Source organism: Cetorhinus maximus, chromosome 9 (assembly GCF_964194155.1).
Source record: "Cetorhinus maximus chromosome 9, sCetMax3.hap1.1, whole genome shotgun sequence".
In the NCBI taxonomy this organism is placed as follows: Eukaryota; Metazoa; Chordata; class Chondrichthyes; order Lamniformes; family Cetorhinidae; genus Cetorhinus; species Cetorhinus maximus.
The window spans coordinates 112,139,147-112,159,656 of record NC_135887.1 but is presented as its reverse complement, the minus strand read 5'-3'; the positions used below and the strand labels follow the sequence as shown (position 1 = coordinate 112,159,656).

The window sequence follows — 20,510 nt, the reverse complement described above, 5'->3', positions numbered from 1 at the left end:
GCAAATCCTTTTCTGGTCAGCCTTAGTAACTGGAGCACTGAAAATGATTCTCATTTTATCTCAGTGCTTTGTGTAAAGAAGCTCAGTCCCTGTTTTTGCAGAAGTCAGAGGGAGAGAAAGCACAAGATTTTTCGCACTCCGCATATGCAGTAAAACCATAATTCCCTCTTCATAACAAAAGTGCTTATGATTTCCTACATTAACACGCAGAGGGAAAACCTTCCCCTCCATATGTGCTTTTTGAGAGGTTGGAAAAAGAGTTCCAAGGAATTTTACAGTACAGAAACAGGCCATTTGGCCCAGCTCTAGTAATTATAGTTTTGTTTAATGTTAGACAGTACCTTTAAGAATAGTCCTGTGATGTAAGATCACATGATCTGTGTAAACCAATGTGTTAGCAGCGCAGGCTACCTCCACAGCCAGTGTAGAGATAGAGATGGAGTTGAAAGCACCTGTGTAGTAGTTGCTGGCTATATTGTAAATAAACCTAATGTTTCCACTTAGAGTTAATCTGCAGACAACTTTCTATTACAAATAGATGACTTGGCCACAGTACAATACCAACAGATCCATGCTGGTTTTTATATTCCATATGAGCCTCCCTCCCACTCCTCTTCATCTAACATTCTGGAGAAAGTCTTGGAGCAATTTTTGCACTGGTATTTTTTGACATCTGAGTGAGTCTGCATCAACATACTCCCGGTGCCACGCGCTAGTAAGTATAGAAATAGGAGGTTAGTCCAGATGAATGCGTGGCTAGAGAGATGGTGCAGGAGGGAGGGCTTTAGATTTCTGGGACATTGGAGCCATTTCTGGGGGCAGTGGGACCTGTACAAGGCTGCTTCACAGCGATGCTGACTGCAGGGCAGGCAGGTAGTCAGGAATTCCCAAGGGTGCATTTCGCTCGAGAACCGTTTTTCTGTGTTGGAAAACAATGAGAGTGATGGTTCCTCTGGGGAGTGCAGCCACGCTCATGGCACTGAGGGTGGCTCAGCTGCACAGGGGAGGAGGAAAAAGAGGGGAAGAGCAATAGTGGTAAGAGACTCGATAGTAAGGGGAACAGACAGGCATTTCTGTGGCCGTAGATGTGACTCCAGGATGGTATGTTGCCTCCCTGGTGCCAGAGTCAAGGATGTCACTGAACGGCTGCAGGGCATTCTAAACGGGGAGGGCAAACAGAGATAGTGGTACATATTGGTACCAATGACATAGGTAGAAAGAGGGATGAGGTCCTGTAAGCAGAATATAGGGAGCTAGGAAACAGATTAAAAAACAGGACCTCAAAGGTAGTAATCTCTGGATTACTTCCGGTGCCACGTGCTAGTGGCTATAGTAATAGGAGGTTAGTCCAGATGAAGGCGTGGCTGGAGAGATGGTGCAGGAGGGTGGGCTTTAGATTTCTGGGTCATTGGGACCGTTTCTGGGGCGGTGGGATCTGTACATGGTGCACAGGTTACACCTGAACCGGAATGGGACCAATATCCTTGCAGGGAGGTTTTCTAGTGCTGTTGGGGAGGGTTTAAACTAACTTGGCAGAGGGATGGGATCCAGAGAGGAGGTTCAGCAGGGGAAGATGCACAGCCAAAATTAGAGAGAGCAAGTGAGTCTGGAAGGCATGAGCATTTAGTTATATGGGGAGATTGGATAGACTGGGGTTATTTTCCCTGGAGCAGAGGAGATTGAGGGGGGATATGATTGAGGTGTATAAAATTATAAGGGGCATAGATAGGGTAGACAGGGAGGAGCTTTTCCCCTTGGTGGAAGGATCAATAACCAGGGGGCATAGATTTAAGGTAAGGGGCAGGAGGTTTAGAGGGGATGAGAGGAAGAATTTTTTCACCCAGAGGGTGGTGGGAATCTGTAACTCACTGCTTGAAAGGGTGGTAGAGGCAGAAATCCTCATAACATTTAAGAAGTATTTGGATGTGCACTTGCGATGCCATGGCACTCAAGGCTACGGGTCTAGTGCTGGAAAATGGGATTAGAATAGTTAGGTAATTGTTTGACCGGCACAGACTCGATGGGCCGAAGGGCCTTTTTCTGTGCTGTAGACTTCTATGACTCTATTGCATATCTTGCTTCGTCTTAAAGGAAGTTATGTTAATCCTATATAAAACATAAGCTTGGCCCCAGCTGGAGTACTGAATCCAATTCTCAGCACTACACTTTAGGAAGGATATGAAGGCTATGGAGAAGATGCAGAAAGAGGTTTAATAGAATGCTACCAGGGATGAACGAGTACAGTTACTGGAGAAGCTGGGCTGTTCTCCATTAGAGCAGAGAAGGATGAGGGGAGATTTAATAGAGATATATAAAGTTATGAACGGTTTGGATACAGTAAATAAAGGGAAACTATTTCCAGTGGTTGAAGGATGGATAATCAGAAGGCACAGGTTTACAGTGATTTGCAAAAGAATCCGAATCGACACAAGGCAAAACTTTTCTATGCAACAAGTGATTAGGATTAGGAATGCACTGCTTGATAGGGTGGTGGATAAATATTCAAGAGTAACCTTCAAAAACAAATTGGATAAATACTTAAATGAGACAAAATTGCCAGGGCAGGAGAAAGAGCAGGGGCTTGGGACTAACTGGGCTGCTCATTGAAAGAGCTGGTGGAAACTTGATAGGCTTCTTTCCGCGCTGTGCTATTCTATGATTATATGAAATATATATAGGCTCAACTGCTCTTTGTGACAGTGCATTCCACCATTCTTTTGGGAAGGAAGCTTCTCCTGAATTCTCTATTGAATTTATTAGTGACTATGTTATGGTTATGACATCTAGTTCTGATCTTTCCCTCAATGGAAAGATCTTTTCCACGTCTGCCCTGTCAAACCCCTTCATAATCTTAAAGACTTCAATCATGTTGCCCCTCAAGTCTTCTCTTTTCAGAGCGGAGACCCAACTTGTCCAGCCTTTCCAGACAGGAAAAACCTCTCAAATTCTGGTATTATCCTTGGAATTTGTTTTTGCACCTTCTCGATATTTTTTTTTACAATGCAGAGTCTAAAATTATGCCACAGTCTTCTAAGTGTACAGTTAAAAGGAATGAGCATTTTGAAATATTCTTAAGTGCATATTAACTACAAGCTGAGACGCGTTGCCTCTAATTCACTGAGACAGAAATACAAACAGATAACTCGATAGCTTTCAGCATAACCCTTTGAAAGCCACTAATGTTGAGAGCCCATCACTCTCTTGATTTCAATAAGAGTGCTGACAGAATGAATGTTTCTACGTCAGGCTTTGCCACTGACACAACACAATGAAAGATGAATCTGGTGGATTTTGGTACAAAATCAAAATACTGCAGATGCTGGAAATCTGAAAATGAAACAGAAAATGCTGGAGATACTCAGCAGGTCACACAGCATCTGTGGAGAGAGAAAAACAGAGTTAATGTTTCAGATCTATGATGCTTCCGGGGTCATCAGGGAAGGGCCATTGGGCTGGATTTTACAGGGTCAGGAAGGGGTTTCGGGGGGCGCGGGGAGAGAAAGAGTTGCGGACTGCTCATTTCCCCTGAAGGAAAGTGGGCCCAAGGGCCGACGCATCTAAAAGAAGCATGCCCTGCAGCCATAGTGCTGCCCGTGAGCTAAACAGGCAGAGAATGGGACTTCCACCCCTCATTGGGAGGAAATCTCGCCTCCTGATAGTGCAGCACTCCCTTGGAACTACACTGCAAGCGTCAGCCTAGATCTTTGTGCTCAAGCCTCTGGAGTGAGACTCGAACACACAACATTTAGGCTCGGAGACAAGAGTGCTAACCACCGAGTCACAGCTGACACTTTTTAAAAAGCATTTTGCATCTGTGTGTAATAAAAACATGCACAAGCCACTTTTTTATGAATACATTGTTGTTCAAAATTACTCAATTTTTGTTTCTTACTGGAAACTGGTGAGAAATAAATCTGCTTCCATTTATCAGGGCCCCTTTTGGCTTGGGTAAAAGTATAAAGGGATATAGATCAAAAGCGAGAAAACAAAGTTACGGATCAGCAGTGATCTAACAACAGGCTTGAGGTGCTATAGCCTCCTCCTATTACTATTTCACTGAAGCCAACTCTGGTTGAGGTGAGGATTAAATCCTTTCAACTTGCAACAAAGGTCTTCTATAATGTCAAGTCTAGGTTAAATTTAGGCAGCATCAGGCAAAAAAAATAGACAGAAACTAAAGAACAAATGTGAGAGGGTCAGACAAGTCAGGGACCACCAACACTCAGAAGAACAAGGGTAGATGATGTGTGGGAACACCACCATGACTTGGAAATATAGCATTCACTGTTACTGGATCAAAATCTTGCAACTCCCTATTAACAGTACAGTTGGTGCACCTTCTCTGCGTGGATTAACATTGCGTTTACAACACTGGAACAGATTATTCTGCTCAACAGTCCACGCTGGTATTTCTGCTCTACTCGAGCCTCCTCCCATGCTACCAGTATATTCTGCTACTTCTTCCTGTATTTACCCGGCTTCCCCTTAAACACATCCATGTTATCTGCCTCAATCCCTCCCTGTGCTTGCGAGCTAAAGTGGTTCAAGAGGCAACTCACCATCAGCTTCTCAGGGTAACTAGGAACAAGCAATAAAGAACATCTTGCCAGTGATGTCAATATTCCAAAAATGAATTAAAAATGTTTTGAAATGGAGTAGAGATACACAAATCACTATAAGTAGCAACACACGTTAAGATCACTAAAAAATGCTCACAAAGCATTGGGCTTTCAGAGGGATAGAATTAAAAAGCAGAATAGTTACATTAAACTCTTATAGAACCACAGGTTAGACCTTGCAATACTGTAAACAATTCTGATATGCATATTATAAAAAGGACTTAGAGGCACTGGATAAGGTGGAAAAAAGATTTACAAGTGTGATACTAGATCTGAGAGGTTATACATATCTGAAAGGCTGAACGGGCTGCGGTTCTTTTCTGTAAAAAAAAATGAAGACTGAGGTGAGACCTCTTAGAAACCTTTAAGAATATGAAGGTACTTGATTGGGCAGACGTAAAGATGCTTCCCTACTCGTGGGCAAGATTGAAACTCGAGCTGATGTAATATAGTACGAATATATCCAATAGGGAATTCAAGAGAAACTTCTTGAACCAGAGAGTGGTGAGAAGTGGAACTCATTACAAAGGAGCAGCTGAGACAAATGGCATAGATGGATTTAAGTTGGGGGGGGGTGGGGGGAGGTGACTGATAAACACAAGGAGCGAGTAATAGTAGGATACGTTGATGGGTGAGATGAAGCAATGTAGGAGACGGCTCATGTGGAGCATAAATACTGCACAGACCAGGTGTATCGAATGACCTGTTTCTGTGCTGCACATTCCATTTACTTCTGTGTAAAATGTGCTCTGTAATGAAACAGTTAACTTGATGGCCTTAAGAGGTACCAGTTGAAAGCACAGTTCAGTACAGCAGGAACTTATGTAAATGGTGTAATCTGAAACCAACCCACGCACTGCCTTGCAGAAGTTTACACTGCAGTTCACTCTCGGACACACCCTAAATGTTTAGTTTTTAAAAAAGCAAAATGGTGGTCAGCGAGATCAGAGTTCGAATTACATTGATTACACAGGCCCACACCTTTTGTGAGACTGATAAAAGAACCAGTTATTGTACAATATAAACTAAGCCCAACAGCCAGTTACAAAAACACCTCAGTTTTTAAAAATTCATTGGAGAGATGAAAAAATATCGTACAACATAAATAACCTGCACAATACCTTAAATATTTCTAGAGTTTTCAGCAAGTGGCACAAATTCAAATTCTGACATCAAGCCGCATTTACGTTTACACAAACTGAATTTCAGGAACCCTCCTTAGTGTCCTGTTCTTTATCCTTGCCCTCCGCCCTTTGTTTCAGGAAGCAGAATGTATACTAAACATGTAATCACGCTATGACAACCGCGATAACATTCTATACATGAATACTTTATAAATCGTGCACATTTTATCACTCATTCTGCCCAGGTATGGAACCAGTACAAAAAGCCTGGGAATGTCACCACTTCAGGAGCTACATTTTGAATCAGGAATCCATCCACACAATTCCAGGAATACAATCAGGATGGAAACAATCTTTTGATCTAAACCTTTACAAATCACTGATTAGGCCTCAGCTGGAATTCTGTGTTCAATTCTGGGCACCATGCTTTAGGGAGGATGTCAAGGCCTCAGAGAGGGTGCAGAAGAGATTTGCTGGAATGGTATCAGGGATGAGGGACTTCAATTACATTGAGAGACTAGAGAAGCTGGCATCCCTCTCCTCAGAGCAAAGAGTGTTAAGTGGAGGTTTAATGGAGGTGTTCAAAATCATGAATGGTATTGATAGAGTAAATAAGGATAAACTGTATTGAATGGCAGGAGTATCGATAACTCAAGGCAAGTTCACTCTCAACTGAACTACAGTTTCCTTTTGTTAAATGGTGTTATGAATGAAAATGCAGCCAAATGTAATTTTACCCAATTTGGATTTGGATCTATAAACAAACTAACATCAACCATTAAGGAACTAGTGCAATGCATTCATAGGACCAGGCGTTTTATTTAAATTATTCTTTCATGAGATGTGGGCATCACTGGAAAGCTCAACATTTGTTGCCCATCCCTACGTATTTGTGCCTTAAGCCAGTCTCTCCAGCATCAGCTAAGTGAAAAAGGAAATCTAGAGCAATTAAACCCACTTCTCCCCTTATACAGGTATCTAAGAGGGACAAGCACAAAATCCAGGCTGACACTCCCAATGCACCATCGGAGGGACCATCTTTCAGATGAGATGTTAAAGTGAGGTCCTGTCTCCCCTCTCAGTTGAGTGTAAAAAATGCCAGAGAACTACTTTGAAGAGGAGCAAGGGATCTTCTCTGGTGTCCATGGCACTATTTGAAGAACAGGGGAGCTTGCTCTCTAGTATTGTGGCTAATATTTATCCCTCAACCAACATCACAAACAGTTTATCTAGTCATAATCACATTTTTACTTGTGAGAGCTTGCTGTGCACAAATTGGCTGCTGTGTTTCCTTCATTCCAACAGTAACTACATTTCATAGAGTGTTTCATTGGCTATAAAGTGCTTTGGGACAGTCTGAAGTGCTATATAGGTGAAAGTTCTTTATTTTTCCAAAATGAAAAACCGGTATTTATCAAGCAGCTTTCAATCAACCCAACTCGTCTCTTCCAAAAAAAAAAATGTCCTTAAGAACATAGCAAGCATTTGGCTTGTAATTTGTAAACATTGAACTTCCAATCAAAATGCTGTCGAAATAAAGCTATGGGGTGGGGGGAAGAGTCAGATTATGAGTTTCCGGTGCCCTGGACACCAAGAACATTCCCTTTTGCACTCCTTTCTTTCCCTTTTCTCTTCATCCCCACCTGATCATTAGAACACAAACCCTGTGGGACATCCTGAAGTCAAGATAGATGCCCCAGAAATCCAAGTCCTTCTTTCTACCCAAAAACAACTTGTGCTTACAAGTTTTTAGTGTAGCAAAATGTCCCAAGGTGTTTCACACGAGTGTTACCAAACAGAATTTGACACCAAATAACCAAAGGAGATATTAGGACTGGTGATGAAAAGCTTGGTGAAAGAGGTAGGTTTTAAGAAGCATCTTAAAAGTAGATGAGTGGTGAAATGGCAGACACATATGGAGATAGAATTCCAGAGCTTAGGGCACAGGCAGCTGAAGGCAAATGGAAGTTAGCCTCCACCACACAATCATCCTCGACCAAAGGATGGACAGACCCAGTTCAGATATTGACACCCTGAGGGTGTAGCCCATCAGTAGTGAATGATGTGCCAAACCACCCCAATTTCTACTCTAAACACAACTTCAACAGACAATGAAGACAGATGCCAATTGGTTCCCAGTCATACACTTGGCTAGCAGCAACCAAGAGGTCTTCCACATACAGAAAATACCACACCTTTCTCTTACCTTGCACCACAATTCCACAAGGGCTCAGGTACCTCAAAATAGAATTGAATTGTTTGTGCTCAGATTCTGAACGGCAACAACGTTGTGAAAACAAACTGAAAGTTGGCAAAATCAACTCATTAACAAGTAAGGAGCTGTCTCAAGTTACTCACTAAAGCAAATCAAAACTCCATACCAATCAATTAATGCGTAACATGTAAATAGAGAATAGTTTGAATATGGTGTAATCTACCAGTCCTCGGTTACTCACACTAGACTGGGTTAACATTACTGACTTTATTTTTTCAGTGACTCTTCACTTCCATGACTTCTCTATGTCAAGTTGCAGCAGACAGTATTCCAAACATTCTCTCAGAAATTACTTCAACAATACAGCTTCAACTTGACTCCCATCCAGACTGGCCAAAAGTGAATCATTCTAACTAGATTTTAATCTTGTTCTCATCACTGAGTCAGAAGGTTGTGGGTTCACATTCCACTCCAGGGCCTGAATGCAAAAATCAAGGCTGACACTCGAGTGCAGTACTGAGGAGTGCTGCATTGTTGGAGGTGTTTTCATCTATCACCCAGTGTTCGCTGACTGGCATTGGCTTCCGGTTAAGCAACGCCTCAACTTTAAAATTCTCATTTGAACCTTCAAATCCTTTCATGGCCTCGCGCCTCCCTATCTCTGTACCCTACTCCAGCCCTACAACTCTCCGAGATCTCTGCACTTCTCCAATTGTACAATTCTCTTGTGCATCCCCAATTTTAACTGTTCCACCATTAGTGGCTGTGCCTTCAGCTGCCTGGGCCTTAAGTGCTGGAATTCCCTCCCTAACTCTCTTTACCATCTCTCTCCTCTTTTAAGATATTCCTTAAAATCTTTGTCTGTGGCAAGCATCTTAGGTCATCTAATCTAATATCTCAAGTGGTATATCTCGGTGTCATATCTTGTTTGATAATGCTCCTGTGAAGCCTTGAAATTTTATGTACAAGGTGCTACATAAATACAAGTTGTATGTTAAACCAGAGTCCTGCTCAGGTGGACATTAAAGATCCCACAGCACTATTTCGAATAGGAGGAGGGGAGTTCTCTCTTGTGTCCTGGCAAATATTTATTCCCAAATAAAAACAGATTTAGCCATTTGTGGGAGCTTGCAGTTAGCAAACTTACTGCCACATTTCCGATGTTACAACACTGACTTCACTTCAAAAATAACTTCATTGGCTGTAATATGCTTCAGGGCTTCTGTGGTCATGAAAGGCACTATGCAAATGCAAGACATTTTTTTTATCTCCTTTCTCTTGATGAGGACATGTTGCTAGCAATCTCTGATCTAGCCCTACAGCACAGTGCCTCCTCCTCTTCATTCATTAATATAGGCCATGTAGAAATCGACAGCCTACAGTGTGCTGTCAGCTCAAGCCCCTATGATTGCATGTGGCTGTACAAAAGAGTTGAAATAAAACAACAATTTATATAATGCCTTTAAGCATCAAGAGATGCTTCACAGAAGCATGAGTTAGCTTCTGAGTTTTCTACATTTAAACAGTGACTACAGGCAATTAAGTGCTTTTTGAAGTGTAGTTACTGTGGTAACATAAGGAAACACAGCAGCCAATTCACCTCTCCTAAGGGATCATATGGTCTCAAGTGGGGTTTGGATTGTGTCTAATGGTGATGTACAAGACATTGGAGCTTAAGACACAGGATAGATGGACCTGAGGGTCTTTCACTGCCTATCGTAATTTGTATGTTCGTGGCTTTCATTTAAAGTTGACCTGTTGAAATCTGTCAACATTTGGATTTATTAATACCACTGCAGTTCTCTATAAACTGCTAGAAGACCAAGAAATCATCAGAGTGAACAGACCAGGTGAGGCGCAATGAAAATTCACAATGAACTATTCTTGCAATTTATTTGACATCAGAGTGGGTCATCAAGACCTTCGCACTCTACTACCTTCCATTAGTTCAGGATCTTGGCTTTCCAGCCAAAGCATACCGTCACAAATTTAGCAAAATTATTTTAGATAATTCATAGAAATGCATAGAATTTTTACAGAAACAGGTCATTCAGCCCAACTTTTCAAATTTGTTCATGGGATAACAGCATCACTGGCAAGGCCGGCATTTATTGCCCATCCCGAATTGTCCTTGAGAAAATGGTGGTGAGCCACCTTATTGAACTGCAGTACATGTGGTGTAGGTACACCCAGTGCTGTTATAGGAAGGAAGGTCCAGGTTTTTGACCCAGTAATGATGAAGGGATGGCGATATAGTTCCAAGTCAGGATGGTGTGTGACTTGGAGGGGAACTTGTTTGTTAGATGGCAAGACTGCCCTATGAAGAGAGATTGGAGAAACTGGGCATGTATTCAGAGTTGAGTTTCGAAGAATGAGAGGTGATCTCATTGAAACCTACAAAATACTTAAAGGGATAGACAGGGTAGGTGCAGGTAAGATGTTTCCCCTGGTGGGGGAGTCTAAAACCAGGGAGACACAATTTCAAAATAAGGGGGAAGCCACATAGGACCGAGATGAGGAGAAATTTTTTTACTCAGAGGGTTGTGGAAGCTCAGTCATTGGGTACATTTAAGCAGAAATTGACAATTTCTAAATACCAATGACAAGAAGGGATATAGGGGCATTGTGGGAAAACAGCATTGAAGTGGATGATCAGCCATGATCGTACTGAATGGTGAAGCAGGCTTGACGGGCTGAATGGTTCACTCCTGCTCCTATGTTCCTATGAGCCTGCAGGTGGTGGTGTTCCCATGTGTTTGCTGCTCTTGTCCTTCTAGATGGCAGGGGTCACCAGTTTGGAAGGTGCTGTTGAAGGAGTTTTGGCGAGTTGCTGCAGTGCATCTTGTATCTGTACTCACTGCTTTCACTGTGCACTGGTGGTGAAGGGAGTGAATGTTTGAGGTGGTGGATGGGATGCTGATTAAGCAGGCTGCTTTTTCCTGAATGGCATCAGGTTTCTTGAGTATTGTTGGAGCTACACTCATCCAGTCAAATGGGGAGTATTCCATCACACTCCTGTGTTGTGCCATATAGATACACACGAATTAGAAGGCGGCCAATCGGCCTCTTGAGCCTGCTCTGCCATTCAGTAAGACTATCACTGATCTGACTGTGGCCAACTCCACATTCCACCTATCCACAATAACCTTTGATCCCCTTGTTAATCAAGTATCTATGTACCTCTGCCTTAAAAATATTCATTCACCATGCCTCTACTGCTCTCTGGAGAAGAGAGTTCCAAAGATTCATGACCCTCAGAGAAAAAATTTATTCTCATCCCCATCTTAAATGGGAGACCCCTTATTTTTAAACAGTGTTCCCTAGTTCTAGCCTTTCCCCACAAGGGGAACATCCTTTCAGCATCCACCTATCAAGTCTCCTCAGGATCTTGTGGTGTTTCAATAAAATAACTCTCATTCTTCGAAACTCCAATGGATACAGGCCCAACCTGTTCAACCTTTCCTCGTAAGATAACGCCCCGCCACCATCCTAGGTATCAGATGAGTGAACCTTCTCTGAACTGCTTCGAATGCACTTATATCCTTTCTTAAATAAGGAGACCAAAACTGTACACAGTACTCTAGATGTGGACTCATCAACAACTGGAAAAACATCCCTACTTTTATACTCTATTCTCCTTTCAATAAACGACAGCACGCCATTTGCCTTTTTAATCATTTCCTGTACCAGCATACCAACTTTTCCTGATTCATGTACCAGGACACCCAGGTCCCTCTGTGCCTCAGAGTTCTGCAATCTCTCTCCTTTTCTATTCTTCCTGCCAAAGTGAACAAGTTCACATTTTCCCACATTTTACTCAATCTGCCAAATTTTTGCCCACTTACTTAACCTATGTCCCTTTGCAGAATCATATTGTCCCCTTCACAACTTGCTTTCCAACCATCAGTAAATTTAAGTATCCATATATTCAGTTCCTTCATCCAAGCCATTTATAGTTGAGGCCCCAGCATCGATCCCTGCGGAACACCACTCATCACATCTTGCCAACCAGAAAAAGATCCATTTACCCCTACTCTCTGCTTTCTGTTAGCTAACCAATTCTCATTCCGTGCTTATATGTTACTCCCTAAACCATAAGCTCTTATTTTGCATAGTAACCTTTAATGTGGCCCCTGTATAATTGAATTTAAATTTCACCAGCTGTTGTGGTGGGATTTGAACCCATGTCCCCAGAGCATGAGCATGGGCCTTTGGATTATTAGTCCAGTGGATTACCACAATGCCACCAACTACTCCAAATGGTGGACGGCATTTGGGGAGTCAGGAAGTGAGTTACTCGCTGCAGAATTCCCAGCCTCCGACCTGTTCTTGTAACCACAGTATTTATATGGCCGGTCCAGTTAAGTTTCCGGTCAATGGTAACCTCCAGGTTGTTGGTGGTGGGGGATTCAGCTATGGTAATGCTGCTGAACATCATGGGAAGACGCTAAGATTCTCATTTGTCAGAGAAGATCGTTACCCAAGCACTTGAGTGGCATGCATGCTACTTGCCATTTATCAGCCCCTGCTGGAATGCTGTCCAGGTCTTGCTGCATGCAGTCACGTATTGCTTCAGCATGAGAATTTGCAAATGGTACCTTAACACCATGCAGTGAATATTCCCAGTTATGATCTTAAGATGACGGGAAGGTCAAGGGACTGGTACATGCTGGTGGTTATGTTCCACACTAGCCTACTCCCACCCTACTTCACCCCCCTTTTCAGCATATCCCTCTATTCCTTTCTCCCTCATGTGCTCACCTAACTTTCCCTTAAAAGCATCTATGCTGCTTGCATCAACTACTCAATGTGGTAGCGAATTAAGCACCTCTGGGTGAAGAATAATTGAACATTTAGATGTATACTTACAAAAAAAAAGATTTTAGTCCTCCCATAGTTCTGTTAAATATTGACGAACACCTCGTGCAAGGTTTTCGTGAAACAGTTATCTTGGTTTCCATTAAATTCTAGAACCATCTAAGGGTGGTCTCTTCAAAGCCTTTTTCTGGATAAAAGGACTACATAATCTACAGCATGAAAGGGACCGTTTCATCTGCCAAACCGAATTGAAACTTCAAATGCAAATCCTTGTGTATAACTTCCCTCCCTACCAGAGCCGCTGGATTCTGTCCAAAAGACCAAACAGTTACAGTATGAAGAAAGAGCTAATTGAGCAAGCTTGAGTGTTCATTTTTATCTTCATTATCGAACAGATTTTCCCCCCATTTTTATTTCTCTTTCTTAAAAAATTTAGCTGCATGAAATCTGCAGGCAGCCACGTTTGCTGATTATCGATCTGGAACCTGCCTTCTGTGTCTCGCTATGCCAGTGCTCGTCACGGTTTGCAAAATGAAAAATTAACTTTTCAGTAGACTGGCAGAGGCTGGAGATAAAGTGGGGTGGGGGCGGGGGGGTGGCGAAGTAGTGTGGAAATCCAGCCTTCAGGTAAACAGAAGATAAGGAGAGCCCAGAGAGAAAGAAAAATAAGACATTGTTTTGGATTAGGGAACAGTTACCATGGAAACAGTTGCTAATTAACTACATTCAGCCAACAGTGGAGCAGGACAAAGGCAATACGGCCAAAGCTGGCGGTATCTCAAAGTGTACACTGCACAACATCTTACGTAATCTGCTATTCTCCCAAAACAGACATGCCAAAGTATTTGCTAAGATTGCAGAACATGCCATAAGAATAGAATGGGGTAAAGTGACCAAGATATTCATTTGGGAGGGATGGGGAGAATGAAGGCAAGAAACCTGGACTGTCCACGAGTGCGAGATTCAATACAACTCCAGGGTGAGTGAATTACATAGAACATACAGGACAGAAACAGGCCATTCAGCCCAAAAGATCAATGCTGGTGTTTATGCTCCGCACAAACTTGCTACCACCTCCATTTCATCTCATCCTAGCAGCATATCCTTCCATTTTTGCTTTCTCATGTTTATCCAGCATCTTGTCAAGGTTGGCTCAATAGCATCTGCCACACCCAAGATACCTACTGCCTGGGAGAACAAGAGCGGCAGACACATGCAAACACCATTACCTGCATGTTCACCTCCAAGTCAGACTATCCTGACTTGGAAATGTATCACCATTCCTTTGCTATTGCTGGGCAAAAATCCTGGAACTCCCTTCCTAACAGCACTATGGGTGTATCTACACCACATGGACTGCAGCTCTTCAAGGCGGCGGCTCACCACCACCTTCTCAAGGGCAATAAATGCTGGCCTTACCGGTGATACTCACATCCCATGGACAAATATAAAAAAAGTTTAGCTTCTTCTTTCAATGCATCTTTGTGAAGCTCATTTTCTGGACGCGGTGATGCCAAAGTATCACTGAAACTGCATCAGCCTTCAGTTTGCCAATACCCATGTTTAATAGCAAAGGGAATAAAGGACAATGCAACCAAAACAATCTTACTTCTTTACATCAGCTTTTCAAAATACACACTTAACCCAGTCGACTAAATCTGCAAAGTCATTCATGAAAAAAAATCAAGTCTTACAGACTAAGTGGCTAAAGGAGGAAGAACACTAAAGCATGGCCCCTCCTCTGCCGTTTCTTGGGATAGACTTTGATGCATGAATATAACCACAATTCATAAAGCATTCAACATTACTCGGTGTTAATAACTGTCAAGTACCATTCCAGGGGCTTCAGCACATGATCTAGGCTGATACTCCCAGCACAGTACTGTGAGATTGCTACACTGTCAGGGGTGCCATCTTTCAGATAAAATGTTAAACCAAGGCCCATCTGTGCTCTCAGGTGGATGTGAAAGATCCGACAGCCAAAGCAAGAGAGCTCACTCGCCCCAGGGTCCAGGACCATTATTCATCACCAAAAAAGATTGTCTTGTCATTATTATACTGCTGTTTGTGGGAGCTTGCCATACACAAATCTACTGTTGTGTTTCCTACATTACACCAGTGACCAAACTTCAAAGGTACCTCATTGGCTTAAAGCACTTTAAAAAACCGGAGGTAGTAAAACATGTTGATAAATGCGAGTCATTTTTTTAACCAGACTAGCATTTCAGAGTATTTGAATGCTAGGGGCCAGATTTTTTGTCTCCCAGAAAAATCGAGTCGCAAAACACGGAGCTAGGTTTTTTTTTGCTGGAAAAAACAATTTTCCTGTGCCTTCCAGACCTGACACCATTTTTGCTTGGCAGGTCAGAAAGGCCTTGGGTGCAAAATGCACATGCACTTCATCCAAGGTCCCCATTGAGGACCACAGGAAAATTGCATTTCTTCCCATACACGATTTTCATTTGTTGATGTGGGTTCTGCAAACCCTAAAAAAAAGCACCTCCTTGGAGAGTTTGGGGGAAGCCTGCTGAGGAGTGGGGAACATTTTTGAATGGTAAATGTAAATGGTTTCGCACCTTCAAATGCCACATTTAGATGCTGTATTGTAATATAGATGTGTTGTTAGTGCAGTGAATCATCATAGGGAATTGACCTGCAAAGGTAAGTGGTGTTGTATGTTCAGTAGGTCTCACAAAGAGGTTCTGAGTCTTGTGTGGTTGAATATTAACTGTTTATTGATAACACATAACTATGTACATGTATACAGGTTATAGCCCAACACATGAGCTAACTCCATGCTTGCTTTAACACAGGTCTCTGTCCAGTCCAGAACTGACTCTAGTCTCAGGTCAGATGTCTCTTTCAGATGTGGTGGTATTGTTTCCCAGTCCCACATTAACTCTTGCTATGCCAGATACCCTTACACTATAAGTTGACCCTTACATTGACCTGCATTGTGTAATTCGTGTCATGCATTACAATACTTTTTCCAAATGTCACAAGTGCCAAAATGCATGAAAGAAGTAAAATAAATAACATGACAGTAGAGGCTGATAGGACTTGTGCTGTGACTTAAATTGTGACACCCCTGGCTGTTTAAAAAGACCCTGCTCTTGAAAGTTGAAAAAAAAAACCTCTGCATCTGCTCCATCCTTTGACAGACATGCACTCTGCTTTGAAATGGCAACGAGACACCATTCTGTTCTGTCAGTTTCAGGCAATGTAGTTTGAAGCTTTTGTTATGACTGCTGCAGTCATTATGAGTGCTTGGCTGAGTTTCAAAAGCCATAATGGTTTCAGCTCAGCAGTTGGTCTATGGTTCCAAGAATTATGGAACCTTACAAGAAACTGTAATAATAGAATTTGCCTTTGATGTGTTTCTTGTTTATTTACACACCTAAAAGGTGCTCAACGAGTACAATTTAATCATCTCAGTTCCAGGACATCATGGTAGGGGTTCCTCAGAGTAGTGCCCTAGGCCCAACCACCTTCAGCTGCTTCATCAATCATCTTGCTTCTATCATAAGGTCAGGAAGTTGGAATATTCACTGATGATTGCACAATGTTCAGCACCATTCGCAGCTTCTCAGATACTGAAGCAGTACATGTCCAAATGCAGCAAGACCTGGACAATATCCTGGCTTGCGCTGACAAGTGGCAAGTAACATTCGTGATACACACGTGCCAGGCAATGACCATCTCCAACAAGAGAGAAACTAACCATCACCCCTTGACATTCAATGGCATTACCTTCGCTGAATCCCTCACTATCAACATCCTGGGGGTTGCCATTGACTAGAAAGCGAACCGGACTAGCCACATAAATACTGTAGCTACAAAAGCAGGTCAGAGGCTAGGAATCTTGCGGCAAGTAACTCACCTACTGACTCCCCAAAACATGTCCACTATCTACAAGGCACAAGTCAGGAGTGTGATGTAATACTCCCTGGATGAGTGCAGCTCCCACAACACTCAAGAAGCTTGACACCGTCCAGGACAAAGCAGCGACTTGACTGGCACCCCATCCACAAACATTCACTCCCAACGCATAGCAACAGCAGTGTGTACAATCTACAAGATGCACTGCAGAAACTCACCAAGGCTCCTTAGACAGCACCTTCCAAACCCATGACCACTACCATCTGGAAGGACAAGGGCAGTAGATACGTTTGAAAACCACAACCTGAAGTTCCCCTCCAAGTCACTCATCATCCTGACTTGGAAATATATCGTCGTTCCTTCACTGTCGCTGGGTTGAAATCCTGGAACTACCTCCCTAACAGCACTGTGGATGTACCTACACCACATGGATTGCAGCGGTTCAAGAAGGCAGCTCACCACCACCTTTTCAAGGGCAATTAGGGATGGACAATAAACACTGGCCTAGCCAGCGACACCTAGATTCCATAAATGAATTTTTAAAATTCTTTGTATTGGAGTAGTTTAGTTCTTCTTTCCAGTATCAATGGTAGTGTGTTACAATTCAGCGATTTATTAGATTATTAGAGGTTTAATTTTTTCCAAGGATTTTAAAATAGTTCCCATTGCTATTGTACAGCTCCAGAGGTCTATACATAGTGCATACTGAGTGAGTGGCTATGGAGGATACATGGAGGTGGCATGAGTGATCTGGGGGTACATTGGAAGGTGGCATGGGCAATCTGAGAGGGCATGGGAGGAGGGGGGTGAGGGATGAGGTTTAGGGGGCCTTTAAACAATGTTGGGAGCTAGGCTGTATTAGAGAACTGAGGGGGCCCTACTATGCAGCCCACCTCTGCACCCGCATTCCTCACTCTCTCCATCATGGCTCGCAAAATGCACTATGAACCCACCCTATGTGAGAAAAAGACAAAAGTCCCAAGCAAAGTCACAGACGGGTTGGGTATGCATTTGGGAAGGCACAAAATCCGCAGGCTGGGTTTTCCTGAGCCCACACGAAAATCTGGGCCTAGGTCTCTATATGGCTCCAGTCCCACACAAACTTAATTTCTCTCTGAAGCGGCATAGAAAGCCAAGCAGCTCCATCAGAACTCATTACAAAAGGCTTTAGTGAATCAATAAGGCCTGCCCTAAAGTCATTAGGGCATCAGGAAATGGTCAATAAATGCAAGCCTTCCCAGTAACTCTCACTTACACAGAATGAAGGAACAAAATGGTACGAGTGCTCAGAACTAATAGCACAAGAGACTGCTGTACGGCCTGTTATACCTACAACAGGTGGGTGTCCAGTCCACTGCGCCATCCAGTTCCCTCAATTCATGTTTAAGTGGAAAAGAAGAAGTGAGGACCCATTTTGTCTTGCTGTTGTCTTCACTGCTACCTTCCCTTGTGATACAACAATGACTATGCTTCAAAAAGCGCATTATTGACTGAAAAGCACTTCAAGACACCCTAAGGTTGTGAAAGGTGTTGTGGAAATGCACGTTTTGCCACTTGACAATTTGCTCATGATACCACATTAAGAACAGAAAGTTTTAACTGTTTATTTACCCATGGTACTTCTTCAATATAAAGACAAACAGGCAGCATTTGACCAAATGTGGCATCAAAGAGACCTAGCAAAACTGGAGTCAATGGGAATTAGGAGGAGGAGGCGCCACACCAAAAAAAGCCTGAATAAAGATGAATAACTAATAACATGCTAAAACCACATGAAACTATAAATTCTAGTTTGAAATACAATCCTAAACACACTTCATACACCTCATGTGCCTGTTCCACCATACAAGCAAAACCAGAAATAAGCAAACTGCAGATTTGTTTTTGAATCTCCGATGTAACCTGACATTGATCTCCATTGCTTTGTTACCTGCTACTGATTGAATTGACAAACAGTGCTTTGAATAGAAACAGCTCTCCCACCACTAAGGTCATAAGGTTACAGGTTAAACCAAAGCCCCCCCACTCCCCCTTCCAAGTGGAATCAAATGATCACACAGCCACTATTCAAAGAAATGTGTCCTGATCAAAAATGTTTCTCAACTAACATCACTAAAATGAGACTTTGCTGTGCACTTCCTAGATTACATTAATGGCTGCAATTTCATAAGTACTTCAGTGGCTGTGAGGTGCTTTGAGATGTGTGGAGGTGAAGGTTATCATATCAATGCAAGTTTTTTCTCTAAATTTTGGCCCATCTACCTGAACCAAAATGTGGATATTAGTGATTCCAAGGCAGTGTTCAAAGAACAGAGTTCTGCTGGTGTCCTGGCCATCATTCCACCCTCCATTATCAACAAAAGTCAAAATCAACACATCAATTCGCTCATCGCTGTGCACAGTAACAGTGGCTGCATTCATTGACATAAAAATTGACTGCACTTCTAAGAAGCATTTTACTTAATGTGAAGCGTTTTGGGATATCCCAAGAGAGGAACATCAAACTCTATATAAATGTAAACTCTTTACCAATTCCCAATTATTTCTGTGGCCAAGGCTGCAGAATTAATTTGTTTGTAAAAGATAAAGTTTCTCCAGGTACAAATTGGCTTCAAAATCAAAGATATTCAAAAAACACAAGCATAATTTTAATTTTTACTGATATAAAGTTTTTTTTTAAAAAAGGTAATCATCACATTTAGCCATTGAGAAAAGTCTACTTAATTAATACTGAAAGGAATCCAAATCATCACTCATATTCCCTGGGCATTCAGAAGAATAAATAAAATTTGGGCTTGAGCCAAAGTAATGATCACATTAAATAGCTACATGTCTACATTTCGCACAGCTCGTTAACTTGTAAAGATTCAGAAGGATGTTACCTAATGCTATAGACATTATTAAAATGTACACTTCCTGTAATTTTTTCACTTATCACCTGTAACATGTATTCCACCTCTCACACTTCTGACTCACCACGCACAATGACATGCTCAGACACAAGATGTTGTGCACACAAGGGGGAGTACGAGAAGGTGCACAGAGGTGTGCACAAGGTGCATGCGAGAGCAAGGTATGTGAGAACGTGGGGGCAAGAGAATGAGCGCAAAAAGGTGGGTATGAGTGTGTGCAAGTGACAACAATGTGTGCGCGCAAGAGTGAGAACCTGTGAGAGAACCCGTGTGCACAAAAAGCAAATGTGAGGAAGTGAGAGAATGCGTGCACGCAACAGTGAGTGCGAGTGTCAGGACAATTGTGTACAAGTGTATGCACAATAACATGTGCAAGAATGAGAACGTGTGTGTGTGCACATGTGCGAGTGTGAGAACGCTTGCATGTGAATACATCTAAGCATGTGTGGATGTGAGAGAATGCGTATTCATGTGCATGAGTGTGTGAGGTATATATGTGTACACGCGAGTGAGTAAATGCGACACTGCAGCAGTGAATGAATGCGAATGTGCGATTTTGTATATTTTTCTTCGCTCAGTTAGAAATGCTTCTCAATGGCTCACTTCTTTGGGAAAATTAGACACTCATCTGTTCTCAAAATGCCACACATTTATTAGCAAGCTTCAAACCCACTGCACAGCAGATGGGTGGAATTGTTTACACAGCATGTAAATTTTGGCGAATCTACCAATTTTTAAGCAGGCTGATGTTTTAGCAAAAAATGCCCATGTCCTAATGCTGTTAAAAACTGGCTTAGAAAGAAATGGATTTGAACCTGGCAGGTGGAAACAGACTGCCTCAAGTCACCAATGCCCAATTCTACCCTTACATGTTCACACATGCCTTCTTAAGGTAATGCGACACTATCCAGCATATTTTCTGATTCAAGCAGTGTGTAGTGTA

The 20,510-nt window shown here is 42.4% G+C and overlaps 1 protein-coding gene across 4 annotated transcripts in view; it reads right to left on the bottom strand.

Moving 5' to 3' along the window:
- Positions 1-20,510, bottom strand: part of tead1a (TEA domain family member 1a) — a 243,881-nt gene that overhangs the window by 130,763 nt on the left and 92,608 nt on the right. The gene's annotated exons all lie outside the window — the stretch shown is intronic.